This window comes from Plectropomus leopardus, chromosome 14, assembly GCF_026936395.1.
Source record: "Plectropomus leopardus strain MGB_pleo_1.0 chromosome 14, ASM2693639v1, whole genome shotgun sequence".
NCBI classification, from domain to species: domain Eukaryota; kingdom Metazoa; phylum Chordata; class Actinopteri; order Perciformes; family Serranidae; genus Plectropomus; species Plectropomus leopardus.
In genome coordinates, this window is record NC_142189.1 from 19,982,770 (window position 1) to 19,995,192 (window position 12,423).

The window sequence follows — 12,423 nt, forward strand, 5'->3', positions numbered from 1 at the left end:
ACAATGGTAAAATTCAATCAAACCTGCAGTGCAGTGTTTATGCAGAAGCTGTTTTCTATGATGGTGTTATGTCAAAATTATTATCAGTATGAGGTGGATACTCTGCTTTTAAATAAACTCTGTATGAACATGAATATGTACTGTTAAGAATGACAAACTCTTTTTAGATGTACTTCTATTTATTTATATGTCATTTGTGCATTTTCAAATTGATATAAATGGGATTTTTTTTAAAGATGATATAATGTCAGGCCTTTATGTCATATGTGATGTTATTATCATTCCTCTATTTCATGAGTATTCATAGAAAAAAACTGCAATGTCTATTTATTTCCAATACTGAATTTGTGTGCAATAAATGAGTGATTATTATTATGTGAAATGTGTAGATATGGCTTGAGATTAAGATTGTACATATTTACTGACTTACTCTGTGCCCATATTGTCTTCCTTTGGCAGTATTGCAGTATAGAGAGGGAACACATGGAGAGATGGGGTGATTACGTATACTGACTGGTATTGAACTGTGAACGTCGTGGTTACGGTGCATGGTATTCATTGTAACTAGTGGAGCAACAGGGTGCCTAAAAGTTCATTTTAATATAAAAAACATTTTCTTATACATGCTATGGCCCTGGCATAGATATTGAATGCATTTTTGTTGGAACAATAGTTGATTCTCTAAAGGTCGATTGACAAAATTAAACATTATGCTATTTTTTCAAGTAATTTATTAAGAAACAAGACTAAGTCCATGCTAGCAGCTCTGTGAGGCTCAGACACAGCGGTGCTTTGAGCTCAATGCTAACGTCAGCATGCTAACATGTTTAACGTAACAATGCTAACATGCTGTTTCTTTTTTTTTTTTTTTTTGAAAAATCTTGCAGGTGTTTTGCTTTTATACAGGATAGCTGGAGACTGACAGCGAGTGAATGGGGTTAACAGTCAGCAAAGGGCTGCAGGTTGGAAATGAACTCGGGCCGCTGCAAAGGACTTTGCTCACGTGAGGCACACAATCTACCAGGTGAGCTAGAGGTCACCCCAACATGCTAATTTTAAGCAAGTATATTTCACAATGTTTGCCATCTTATTTCAGCATGTTAATATGCAAACATTTGTTATTTTGTACTAAACAAAAAGGCAATGTAATTAAGTTTTTTTTTTTTTTTTTTTTTTATCACTGGCCGACATTCCCGTCTTTAAGAGGCTGTACTGGGCTGAGCTTTAAAGCTGCGGTGATGATACTGGTATCATATGAAACTAAAAGAATACTATCTTATCAGGGAGGGGGATAAACAACGCTCCAAAGTCAGGCTAAATTTTGGCAATGGAGAAATGACATGGTCATTTCAAAGGAGTCCCTTAACCTCTGACCTCACGATATCTGAATGAAAATGGGTTCTATGGGTACCGATTAGTCTCTCCTTCACAGACATACCCACTTTATACTATTCCCATGCAATTTTTTGTTGACATTTGATCTCTTATTAAGACAATCTGGTAAGAATCCCTTTACCATGTCAATATGGACTTCAAAACTGTTTTGTCATGCAAAATAATTGAACTGAAAACGTGATTAAAAAATTTTTGATTAATTGTGATTAATTATTGTAATTCTGTGATTAATTGCAATTTAAAAAATCTATTGTTTGACAGCCCCATTGTTAACTGGTTATGGGCTTTTGACTTTTGGTAGGACGAAACGAGCAATTTACCTGTGATTGGTATTTTTCACTATTTTATAGACTAAATTATTAATTGAGAAAAATAAACAGGTTAACCAATAATAACACTAATTGTTTCTCGCTGCTGTAGAATACTTTTCACAATGGAGTGACACAGGCCCCACAAGATTTGACAGTGGTCCCTGTGAATACAAATGTTAGTGTGGCTGACAGAGAAAATACTCCCTCAGCCGATGGGGATTATCAGTAGATCCCCCACTGTTAATCTTGCGGCTGAATGCTGAAGATGGTAGTAGTCACTTTGCCACGTGTTGAGAGTGGGAGCAATTCTCTGCGCTCACTGGTGGTCCAGCAGTTACAAATCACATCATCAGCTGTCTGAGCACCCACAGCCACCTCTTCTCCACCAGATTGATGGTGAAATGGAGGAAAAATCAATGGCTTCCTCTCGTCAGAAAGAGCCAGCTCTGTCATGTTTGGGAGTTTGACGTTACCCCCTCTTACTCTCTCTGGGCAATGGGAAATTGAAAGCAGAGTTTGAACAAATTGACAGACGTGAATAGACTGGAGTGTCTCGAGTCGATATAATGACCGATTTCAATCTGCTGGAGAAGATCACAGTGATCAGGTTGAGTTTCTGGTAAATGATAGTTAGTCTTCAAACTGACTCGAGAGCTCCTGTGTAGGTGACCCTGTGAGTAACAGCAGTCAGTTTTCTTACTAGTCAGCCCCTCTGGAGTCCCCCTCCATCACTTCATCCTTATCAACACCATGACACACTGCAACTGTGAAGCAAGGTTTCCATTCACTGCCTGCTCTGAAATGAGCAAGCATCGCCGAGCTTTTCCACTCCGACACATATTCCCCCCCTAATGGGAAATTCAAATATCACATATCAGCTGAATGCAATATTCACTTAGCGAGAGATAACACTCTGCTTGATGTGTCTCATGTATCCGGTTCAGAATAGGCACGGCTCAGGCTCTGACACCAGATCTGACTGTGAAACTTGGTGTATAAATTCTGTCTGAAGCTGTGTGTGCGGCCCGTTCATTCGCTCTGTGTGCTTTATTGGCGTGCATGTGTTGGTCCTCTTGTGTATTTGAGGGAGAGCAGATTCCAGGGCATCTGTGCTTGTCCTGCTGCCTCTCTCATGTCTTTACACCAGCACCATCCCTTTTCATTTCTGCTGGCATTCTAATCAGAGCGTTACGAGCTTCAGCGGGTGAAGTACGCAGAAAGTTGTGTTTCCTGACAGCCAATAAAAACCGTATAATCTCACTGATTCAAGTGGCCCATTTAAAAAAAAAAAACTAACTAGTGCTATCACTCAGACCACCCCCTTCCCTTTTTCTTTAATGCCCTTTTTTTATTTAATATATAGCCCATGAAAAATGAGAGACTCCCGCTTCGCCGTGTAGATATTTTGTTGCTGATGATGCGAGACGAATTTCCATCACAGCTTTGTTTCCAGCGGGTGAGCGGATAATCTTTTACAGCGCAGGGAGGGAGGGCACCACTCCCATCAATCTCCAGGGCTTATAGCAGCCGCATGGTTGCCTCACCTGACCAGAAAGCCTGCACGGCACCACGCCGGCAGCCCACTCAGGGTCAGGAGCCACCGGGCGACATGGCCACACTGAAAGCTCACTTATGGAGCAGCCACCTCCCAAACCCTCCTTAACCTGCAGAACAGTGCTTCACTTGTGTTCCATTATTCCTGTCATTGTTATTATGTCATTTTTCTAACAAGGCAGTCACGTCTGAGAGAGCAGCATTGCTTTCCCGCTGACAGCCCTGTGAAACTATGTTTGCATCGAGGGCCTCAGCTGCTCCTTTTGTCGACACAAAGCTGCTCCAGAGGTTTCACCCCTCTGCGCTCCTCAGCCATGTGCATTATGCGTTGTAAAGCAAAAGGTTTCAGTTTTAGCTGTGGCATCCTGCCCAGGCAGCCTCTTGAGAGGGGGCCCCTGGTGGCCCCCGTGCTGGTGGAGTAGCTGGCAGGCGTGCAGCCTGCTGCTCTCCGAACCCGGCTGCCTTGGCAATCGCCCGCTGCACAGCTCCTCCCGTGGAGACTGTGCCGCTCTGATTGACAATAATGGGAAGTGGCAGAATCGATGGGAGACAAGAGAGGGGTGCACGTGAAATTCTCCTGGAGCTTCCAGTCACAGACCATGGGCTCTGGCACCACTCACCTGTCATCCCCGCAGCACCAGGATTAGGGCCTGTGACAGCAGGAGCAGCTTGAAGAGAAAGATGCTGTGGTCGGCATCGCCACTGACAGCCAGGAAATGGTGCCTCTCCTGCACACTTAGACTGCATATACGTCTCATTACAAGGCTACGCCCGAGCACCACACTGCTCCTAGGGAGTTGTATCTAACATTTTTTGCCTAAAGATGAGAAAAACCATACGTCAAATTGAGACAAGATAAAATGACAAAACAAAAGAACACAAGATGTGGAATAACCTGAAAGCAGTGGATGACAGTGCCTCTAATGAGCCATTTAAGTGAGTGCTTTCAAAAGGTTTCTCATTTCAAGGATTAAAATAGCAGTTCACCTTGTGCTTCGGCATGGCGTGTGCGTGTGTGTGCGTGTGTGTGTGTGGCGGCAGCAGCAGCGGATGGAGGGCAGGTGTCGTGACAGAAGGGGCACTCCATTCTCTAATTGATCAGCAAAAGATGCACATGAAGAAGACGTTAAAGCAAAATGAAGTCATAACAGTGGATTGAGACATTTATTAAGTCAGACGAAAGGCCCTCAGAAACGTTGAGATTGTTTATTGATTTTTGTGTTTTGGCTGGCTGCGCAGGAGTAATCGCTCGTGCTGCTGCCACGTGGAGGCAATGGGGGCTCGAGTGCAGCCAAATGTTCAGGTGTAGGCGCTGACTTCCTCTTAAAGGAGGCACCTTTAACTAGCAGAACACGGAGACGCCATTACGACTGCAGTTGTTTCATCATTTATATAAGAGTTCTGACCCATATAAGCTGTCCATCCGTTAGCTGAGAATACCAACCACTGTCACATGTAATGATTCCTGGTGTGTATTGCTGATGTATTAGCAGATTGAGAGAGTCGGTTGTTCTCAGCGTGCTTGACTGATAGTGTGGCATACTGTTCATATAAGATATACAGATCTTTTAGCAGACTGCGCTTTCCTGTTTTTGTTTACACAAAGTGGTTGCAAGGAAAGTGTATGATTTGGCAAATTAACCCTTTAAAACTTTTGCATGTAAAGCTTTGAGGCCCTTGCAAATTGGTGCACTTTCTTTCAAAAAATAGGAAAAAAGGAAATGAGAAATGTGTTCCACAAATTGGATAAAATGATTTTAAAACAGCAAGGGATGTCTAGGTTAAAATAAGAAAAAGCTAGGGGGAAAACTTTTTTTATTTATAATTATCATAATGGAATATTTAAAAGTATTATACAATTTTTAAGCACCTTTTTTTCTAGGTCATTTCCTGTTGTTTTTTTTTCTTTTCTTTTTTCTTTCTTTTTTAAACCAATTTTTCTACTTATTGCCAAATTGCTAATTTTTGGCTTGTTTCTGCTGGCATTGCTCATTGCTTTCTTCCTGTGGTTTTGAAAGGAATCAAGCCAATTTGCTCAGGTTTCACAGAGTTAATTGACAATAATTGTTATCTGTGGCCTTACATTATATATTTAAGCATATAATCAGCTGTAAACCACAATCCCTTTACTTTTGTCTGCCAAGAGAGGAAATTAAAACAATTTCCCTGCTTCCCAAATGTCCCGCTGCAAACGTGTGCTTTCATGTGTTTGCGCTGACTGGTGCTGGTGAGTGTTAGGTAGAGTTCAACCATACTGGTGACATCAATCTGCCTGCTCTTTATTAGACGGAGCAGTGAGGTGTAACTGACTGCATTGTCCACAGATGGACTGGGGCCCATAGCACACGGGACCCTGGTCAGCCACCCTGACAATACAATCAATAACCACACACTCATTATGGGAGCCCTGCCTGCCTTCTCCTGCCTTCCTGCCCCGTGGAGCCTCCCTCCATGCCTCACCCTATCTTTAACTCGCTCTTTCACTCTCTGTTTCAACTGTCCTGTGTTTAAAGTCCTCTTCTTTTTCCTCAGTGTATCACTTTTGAGTTCATACAGTATTGTTTTTCTCTCAAGTTATATCAAAAGGAGAGACGGGGTGAGAGGATGCTTGGACGTCCCAGCTCCAGCTGCTTAGGCTGCTACGATATTCAGTAGTCAGGCCGGACAGTAGTGGATGACAGTGATCCAGCATGGAGCCTGGGGCCTATAAATGGTAATGCCCTCCACTTGCCTTCCTCATAAAGCATAATAAAAGGAGGTTATAAATCCTACCAATTAGCTGCGTCCATCAGTCGCCTTAATTGGAGTGTCGTGACTGGCTAGGGGATGACCTTGTGTGCCAGAGAGCCAAGACAGACGAGGGGGCCAGGGGGGAGATCTATGTGGATGTGGAGGACTTGGGCTTCTTTAAATCAACTGTATCTAACAGGCCATACTGTAGTTAAGGGTCGGGCCATATGGCGGTAAAACGTTTATGCTGACTGGTCGTGTTGATGTCGTCAGTGTAAATGTGTAGGGTTTTCAAATGCATATGAATATGCTTCAGGCCAAACGCTAATAGTTAGGACTTAAAGGAACAGCGGAGCCGAAAAGGATAATCACGCAGAAAAAAATTGATAATTGATACTCGCTGATATTTGTTCAAAAAGTTGTAGTTATATCAAGTTAAAACAGTAATGTTGGTACAGCAGAGCAGCATGCATGTCCATAAATGTTTCCTAAAAGACCTGAAGCAGGACAATCCAAGTGTCTCTGGATCCAGAGGGCCAATATATATCTAATTATTTACCAATCCACCTCTGAGCAACACCTTAGTATCACAACACTCGTCACCCTTCAGCCACTAGCGTCAGTTTGTAAAGCTGTTGTTGAGAGTGAATACCAAATATTTATGAACAAGTTGACTGACCATTCTACCTTAGTGAAGCACAAAACCAGTGTGCGTAAGCCTTGTAACATATTTAGCAAGTGTTGAATGGTGGGGGTGGCCTTACTGCAGTAAAATATGGAAATATCGCCTGGGAACCCCAAGAATAAACTATTGCATAGAAAATCTTATATCTTGTCAAAGTATTAGTAGTAAGTTAATTAACGACGTTAAAAAATATTACGATATTACGATATTACGCCACAAAACATTTTTCACCATTTTCTGACATTTTAACCCTTTGAAACTTGGACTGATATTACTTTTCTGCTGTATTCAGATGGAATCACAAGTATTTAAACCTTCAAAATTCAAGAGAATTGTTTTGTTATCTTTACAAAACATGGGGGAAAAGGCAATGAGCAATTTAGCAAGAACTCTTCTGGAAATTGCAGGAAATTAGTAGATTTTTGAAATTTGAAATATTTTTATAATTATCATAATTAAATATTTAAAGTTAGAATTCTGACAATTGTTTAGGTCATTTTCTCATTCTTTCTTTGTTTTTACTTTTTCTGTCTTTTTAGGTTATTTTCTTGTACTTTTTACAGTCATTTCTTCTGAAGTTGCTCATTGCCTTTCCCCCCTTGTTTTTGAAGAAAATTAAGCCAAAAAGCTCCAGTTTTAAACGTACAAGACCAAACAACTACTTGATTATTTGAGAACACAATCCACAAATTAATCTGTAACACCAGAGATTTTGTATGTGAACCTCTAAAACTTGTATTTTCACAGTTGCTGACTGCAAACTTCAATGGAGACACAACTGACATGATGGTGAAAGTAAACTATTTACTTTCTATTTACCAGCTCAGAGTTTCTTGAGTGACTGTGATAATGGATACAATATGGCTAAAGTCGCCCGGTACCCTCATTGCCTTTGATCAGAGACCACAGGTGTTCTGGGTTCAGTAGGCTACACTCTTCCTGTAGTGCAGCGCTTGTTCTTTCTTCCCCTCAGTGCAGCAGTTACAGCTACCCTCCGTCCTCCTGTGGGCCTGGCCACCACACCTTTCCTCTCAACACCTCAGTCAAGCGCTCTCTGTGGCCACTCAAACCTGAGACCTCAGCTTCCGCTCTTACTACCAACGTCCACTATCTCATGACACTGCTCCCTCCGAGAGGAAACACTGAACCCGTTTGTCTGTGCAGAGCTTCGTGTGCAGACGCTGATGTGTCCTTACACTGCGCGTTCTCTCCCTGCTCCCATCCCTCCACCTTCGGGATTAGGCAGTAAAGACCAGTTAACCAAGCAGCTGTCGGGGAAGAGTTTCTCTCCGGCTGACTGAAGGCTGCCGACAGTTGTTTCCTTTCTCTCTTACCGTCCGGAGATAATTCAGTCAACGGGCTTTGAACTGCAGATAAGAGAGGAAGAGGATGATCCCGGGGATGGGCCTGCTGTACATGGGGCAGGGGTGAAGGAGCAGGAGGGCAGTGCAGGCAGAGGGAAGCAGGGGCAGGTGTATGGGAACTGGAGAGGGCCAAGTGAGATAAGAGCTGTGACAGATGCAACTGTCCAATTTACAGTACACTCTTAGTTTTATGTGGTTTAAAACCGATGCTGATTTGCGTGCCCTTTTGTCCTCCTTCGTAATACTTTTCTTTTCATGTAGCATTCCATTATTACATCATCGTCACCTCCTGCGCTGATTGAATAATTACATGGAAACCAATCTTATCAAACACAAGAAAAAAGCTTTTCCATATCAGAATCTTGTGTCCGATTATAATCAAAAAAACAAACAAACAAACCTCATTATACAACCAGTCATTTCTCCCGTGCTGCCTCACATCATTCTGTTCTTCTGTTCATCCTGCATTTTATGAATGTAAAAAGACGAGGGAGAGGAAATTAATTTCCAATAAACGCTTGACAGAGTGGCTTTTGTTTTGTCTTAGGCACGTGGTTTTGCATACCTGCCAGGTGTTGTGCGTCTCAACCCCCCCCCGCCTGGATCCCGTGCTCCATGGTGAGGTGCACGATGAAAGGCCTCGGGTGGCCCATCAAAGAGCCCATTGAGATCCAGCCACGAGCAGGACAGAGGGCCACAGTGTGGGCCGTGGAAATTTGACACCCTCTGACAGAAGCTCCATACAGCCCACTCAGGGCCACGCTGACAGCATCGCTCGCAGGAGATCAGGCATGTTCTCATTCACTGCTACTGGCTCACTACCTGCTGACCCGGGCAGAGACACCGTTAGAGAGACACAGAGAGAGAGAGTGAGATGTTTACAGTCAGAGAGAGATTGAGCTGAACGAACATGTGACACAGACTATCTTAAGTTTTAATATGTTGTTTATCTTCCATGAAAAAAATTATAATCCAGTTAGATATTTGCAGCAAAATAAAAAAACAACCAAAAAAAAAAGAGATCCGAATATTTTACAAAGCTACCATTACTACATTACTACTGCAGTGTGCTGACCTTGATGTGACATGACTTTTGATCTGTGCAAGGTTATCTGATGAATGATGTTTTGATTCGTGACTGACATGAAAATTGTGGGTATGTGTGCTGGACAAACAAAGTTAAACTGGGTGCCACTCATTGAATCTACACTACGTGTGTCATAATGGCCTCCGAACATCTTCTGCCAAAACTATGAATACTGTGGTAGAGATAGTTAAACAACTGTGATCACTAGAGATGTCCTGATCAAGTTTTTTCCCCCCAATCCCGATCCAAGTCATTTGATATTGAGTTTTTGCAGATACCAAGTCCTGATCTGATACTTGCAGTAACCTGGATAACACAGCTGCACAGTGACCACAGGTTCTTTAAAGTTATTAAAATTATTCCAGTGTTTGCTTGACAGTTTAATGGTTCTACGATGCAATACAAGAAAACATGTCTGCATCCAAACAGATCCTAAGGGTTTTTTTAATTTTGTTTTTTACCAAATAACAAAGTAAACAAACTGAAAATGTTTATATATGGCTCTTATCACAAATCCACTTAGTCCTGCATTTGTTTTTTCAACAAACTAACAGTAAACAAACTAAAATGTGTCTTTAGAAATTGCTCTCAAATCCACTTGGTGTAGCATTTTCTGTACTGCTGAACTTTGACATTGCAAGTAACATCAAATAAATTGCTTACAATTATGCTCATTACAGCGATAGTAAAACTAGATAGCCTATACACAAAAAGAAAAACAAATCTATTCCACTTGAAGAAGTGTAGCAGCTTAAGCTGAACATAAAAAAAGAAAATCAGTCTCTACTCAATGGAGTAGATGCATTACAATCAAACTTGAATATCTGCTGCAAAGTCTGCTCTCCTTTCACAACACCTGTGTGACAGCTGACATAAACAAAGGATCGGGTGGGGGCGTGCTCAAAATAACTGATCTGGGTCAATTAAAAAATGTTAACAAAAATGTAAAAAAAAAAGTATGTAAAAAAACAAGTATGTTGGTCAAAATATGACACAAAAAGTCATACTATAATATGTCTTCCAAAATATCACATCAAAGTGAGAGTATAGTATGTCATCAAAAATATGAAAAAAACAAAAACATACAATAAAAATGAACAAAACTGTAAAAGTAAAGTATGCAGTCCAAAAAAAATCACAAAAAAGTCACAGTACGGGAGTCACGTGGGACCTCTGACCAAGATAACCGCTTAGGATAAACCTCCCGCCATATCGCGCACTTTCCCGCTTGGCAGTTCGAGTAAACCTTTACTGTTTGCTACATATCAGAAGTCAGCTGAGGCTTGGACGCATCCCGACACTGAATTCAACCACAAGACTAGAAAATGGCCGCATCAAGCTCCAAAACGAGACTCTCGAAACACATCGCTAACAATGCTAGCATGGTTAGCCTCTGAAAATCGAAAAACAAGAGAATTTGTGAGATCCATCATTTCCGAGACACTCGGCGCTGACCTGTCAGAAACCGAGTTGCAGCAGGCACATCGCTCCCTTGTTCCGATGCCAGACCAGGGTCAGCCAAGGGTCAGCCAGCGAGGCCGATCATCATGCCTTTCCACAGTTTTTTAGAGATGGGGAGGGTGCTCGCGGCCGCCAGATGAAGATATGGAGACGAGGGGAATTATCTGGAATGACTGCAAGATTTCCTTCTTTCCTGACATGATCAGAGAAGTAGCTGAGAAGAGGAGGAGATCTGCAAACCGACAAACTGACGTAGTTTGTTGTTGTTGCTCAGACATGGCGACCATTGACACACAGCCGTGTTAGATCCTGAATCCGACCGGATAATGAAAGTTTACAGCGCGAACCTCGGCAGTATCAGAGACTTCAGCAAACTGTCTTTGCATGGTGAGTAAACATTTATCAGTTACTGTTGAATCACATGTTGGATTTTTTCTTTTACTCGCGCTTCGCTTTTACTTAGTTTCTAATATACTCCCTTGTTACCAGGTGCACGTGGAAAATTTTCTATTTATTTTTTTTCAATCAGAAAAATAAAGAATTCATCTGTGTATCTGCAGGGCTCCTCCAACATCTCAAACAGAGGCCTCATCAGGTCACTGACATACTCTGAAAAGTACGTTTACATTGTTGTTTTATTTTTTTGTTTGATGGCTTTCATGTCATACTAACATGTTGTGACCTGATGCTATGTGTATAACTGTGTATAACATTGATATTTGAATTCTCTTAAATTTCTTATGATTTTAAGATGACAAAGCATTTAATTTTTTTATTTTTTATTTTCTTGGCATCTGAAAACAGTCCAGAGGAGGATCAGCATCCCCATCTTGCACTGGCTGGTAAGAAGATGTTTGAGTTATCACTTCATTTTAATTTTCTCTGACTGCATATTGCTTGTGTCTCATTTGAATTTCCTTATCTCAACTCTAGTCATGCTACAGTTTGGAGGAGCATCTCTACAACCAGCAGGGTCTGCAGCATACCTACTAACTGTCGGCTGTCACTAGAGCAAGACTGACAACTTCTACATCACCATGCATATGCATCTCTCTCTCATGCCAGGCAAAAGTCATACAATGTTTCAGATAAAGGTGTGTACACTATACCTTAATTCACAATGTTTTAATTATCCATATAAACGACTATAAGGTTTAAAAGTAAAAATAAATACTATTTTTGAGAATTGTTTTGTTTGTTGGAATTAATTAAAACATTTTTTTAGTGAAGATCTGGACACTTTAGGGGGTCACTAACACATATAAGGGTCATATGAAACAGAAAATTCAGTATCGGCAGTGCCGTCCGTCGAAAACTCAGGCAGATAAACAATAATAACAATAATAACAATAATAACAATAATAGTGACGTTCTTGGCAGGGAAAATTCAGTATTCAATATATGAAAATTCAGGAGACAAGGAGACAATAGTGTCACAAACAAACAAGCAAAATACCATACACCTGAATATTAAAACATGTTGGTACTCTCTAATGGACAAAGTATGTTATTACATACTTAACTTGCCTTAATTTGTTCTGCAATATCACAATCAGTGTCTAAACTGCATGAATCTATAGCCAAATGATATTTTATGGCATAAATAAAATAAAATAAAGGCTGATATATCTATCAGCTCTGCTGATTTAAGGGTCATATGGTGTTGAAAGGGAAAATTCAGTATCAGCAGTGACGAGTGCCAAAACTCGACTGATATATGAGTCAGGCCGATATTTCTTGATTTTTAGACAGACGCATCTGCCGATACTGGTTTTACCTGTTTTGGGACAACTTCACCTGATTAAGCGGCCAAAATGATACATCTCGACTGTACTT

General features: G+C 41.2%; 1 protein-coding gene across 1 annotated transcript in view; it reads left to right on the forward strand.

Moving 5' to 3' along the window:
• LOC121953601 (G patch domain-containing protein 2-like) overlaps positions 1-12,423 on the forward strand; it is a 56,519-nt gene that overhangs the window by 29,408 nt on the left and 14,688 nt on the right. The window contains 5 exon segments of the mRNA XM_088087383.1: positions 888-1,024; positions 5,835-5,973; positions 8,587-11,203; positions 11,392-11,429; positions 11,521-11,681. The gene's annotated coding sequence lies outside the window, so the exon portion shown is untranslated.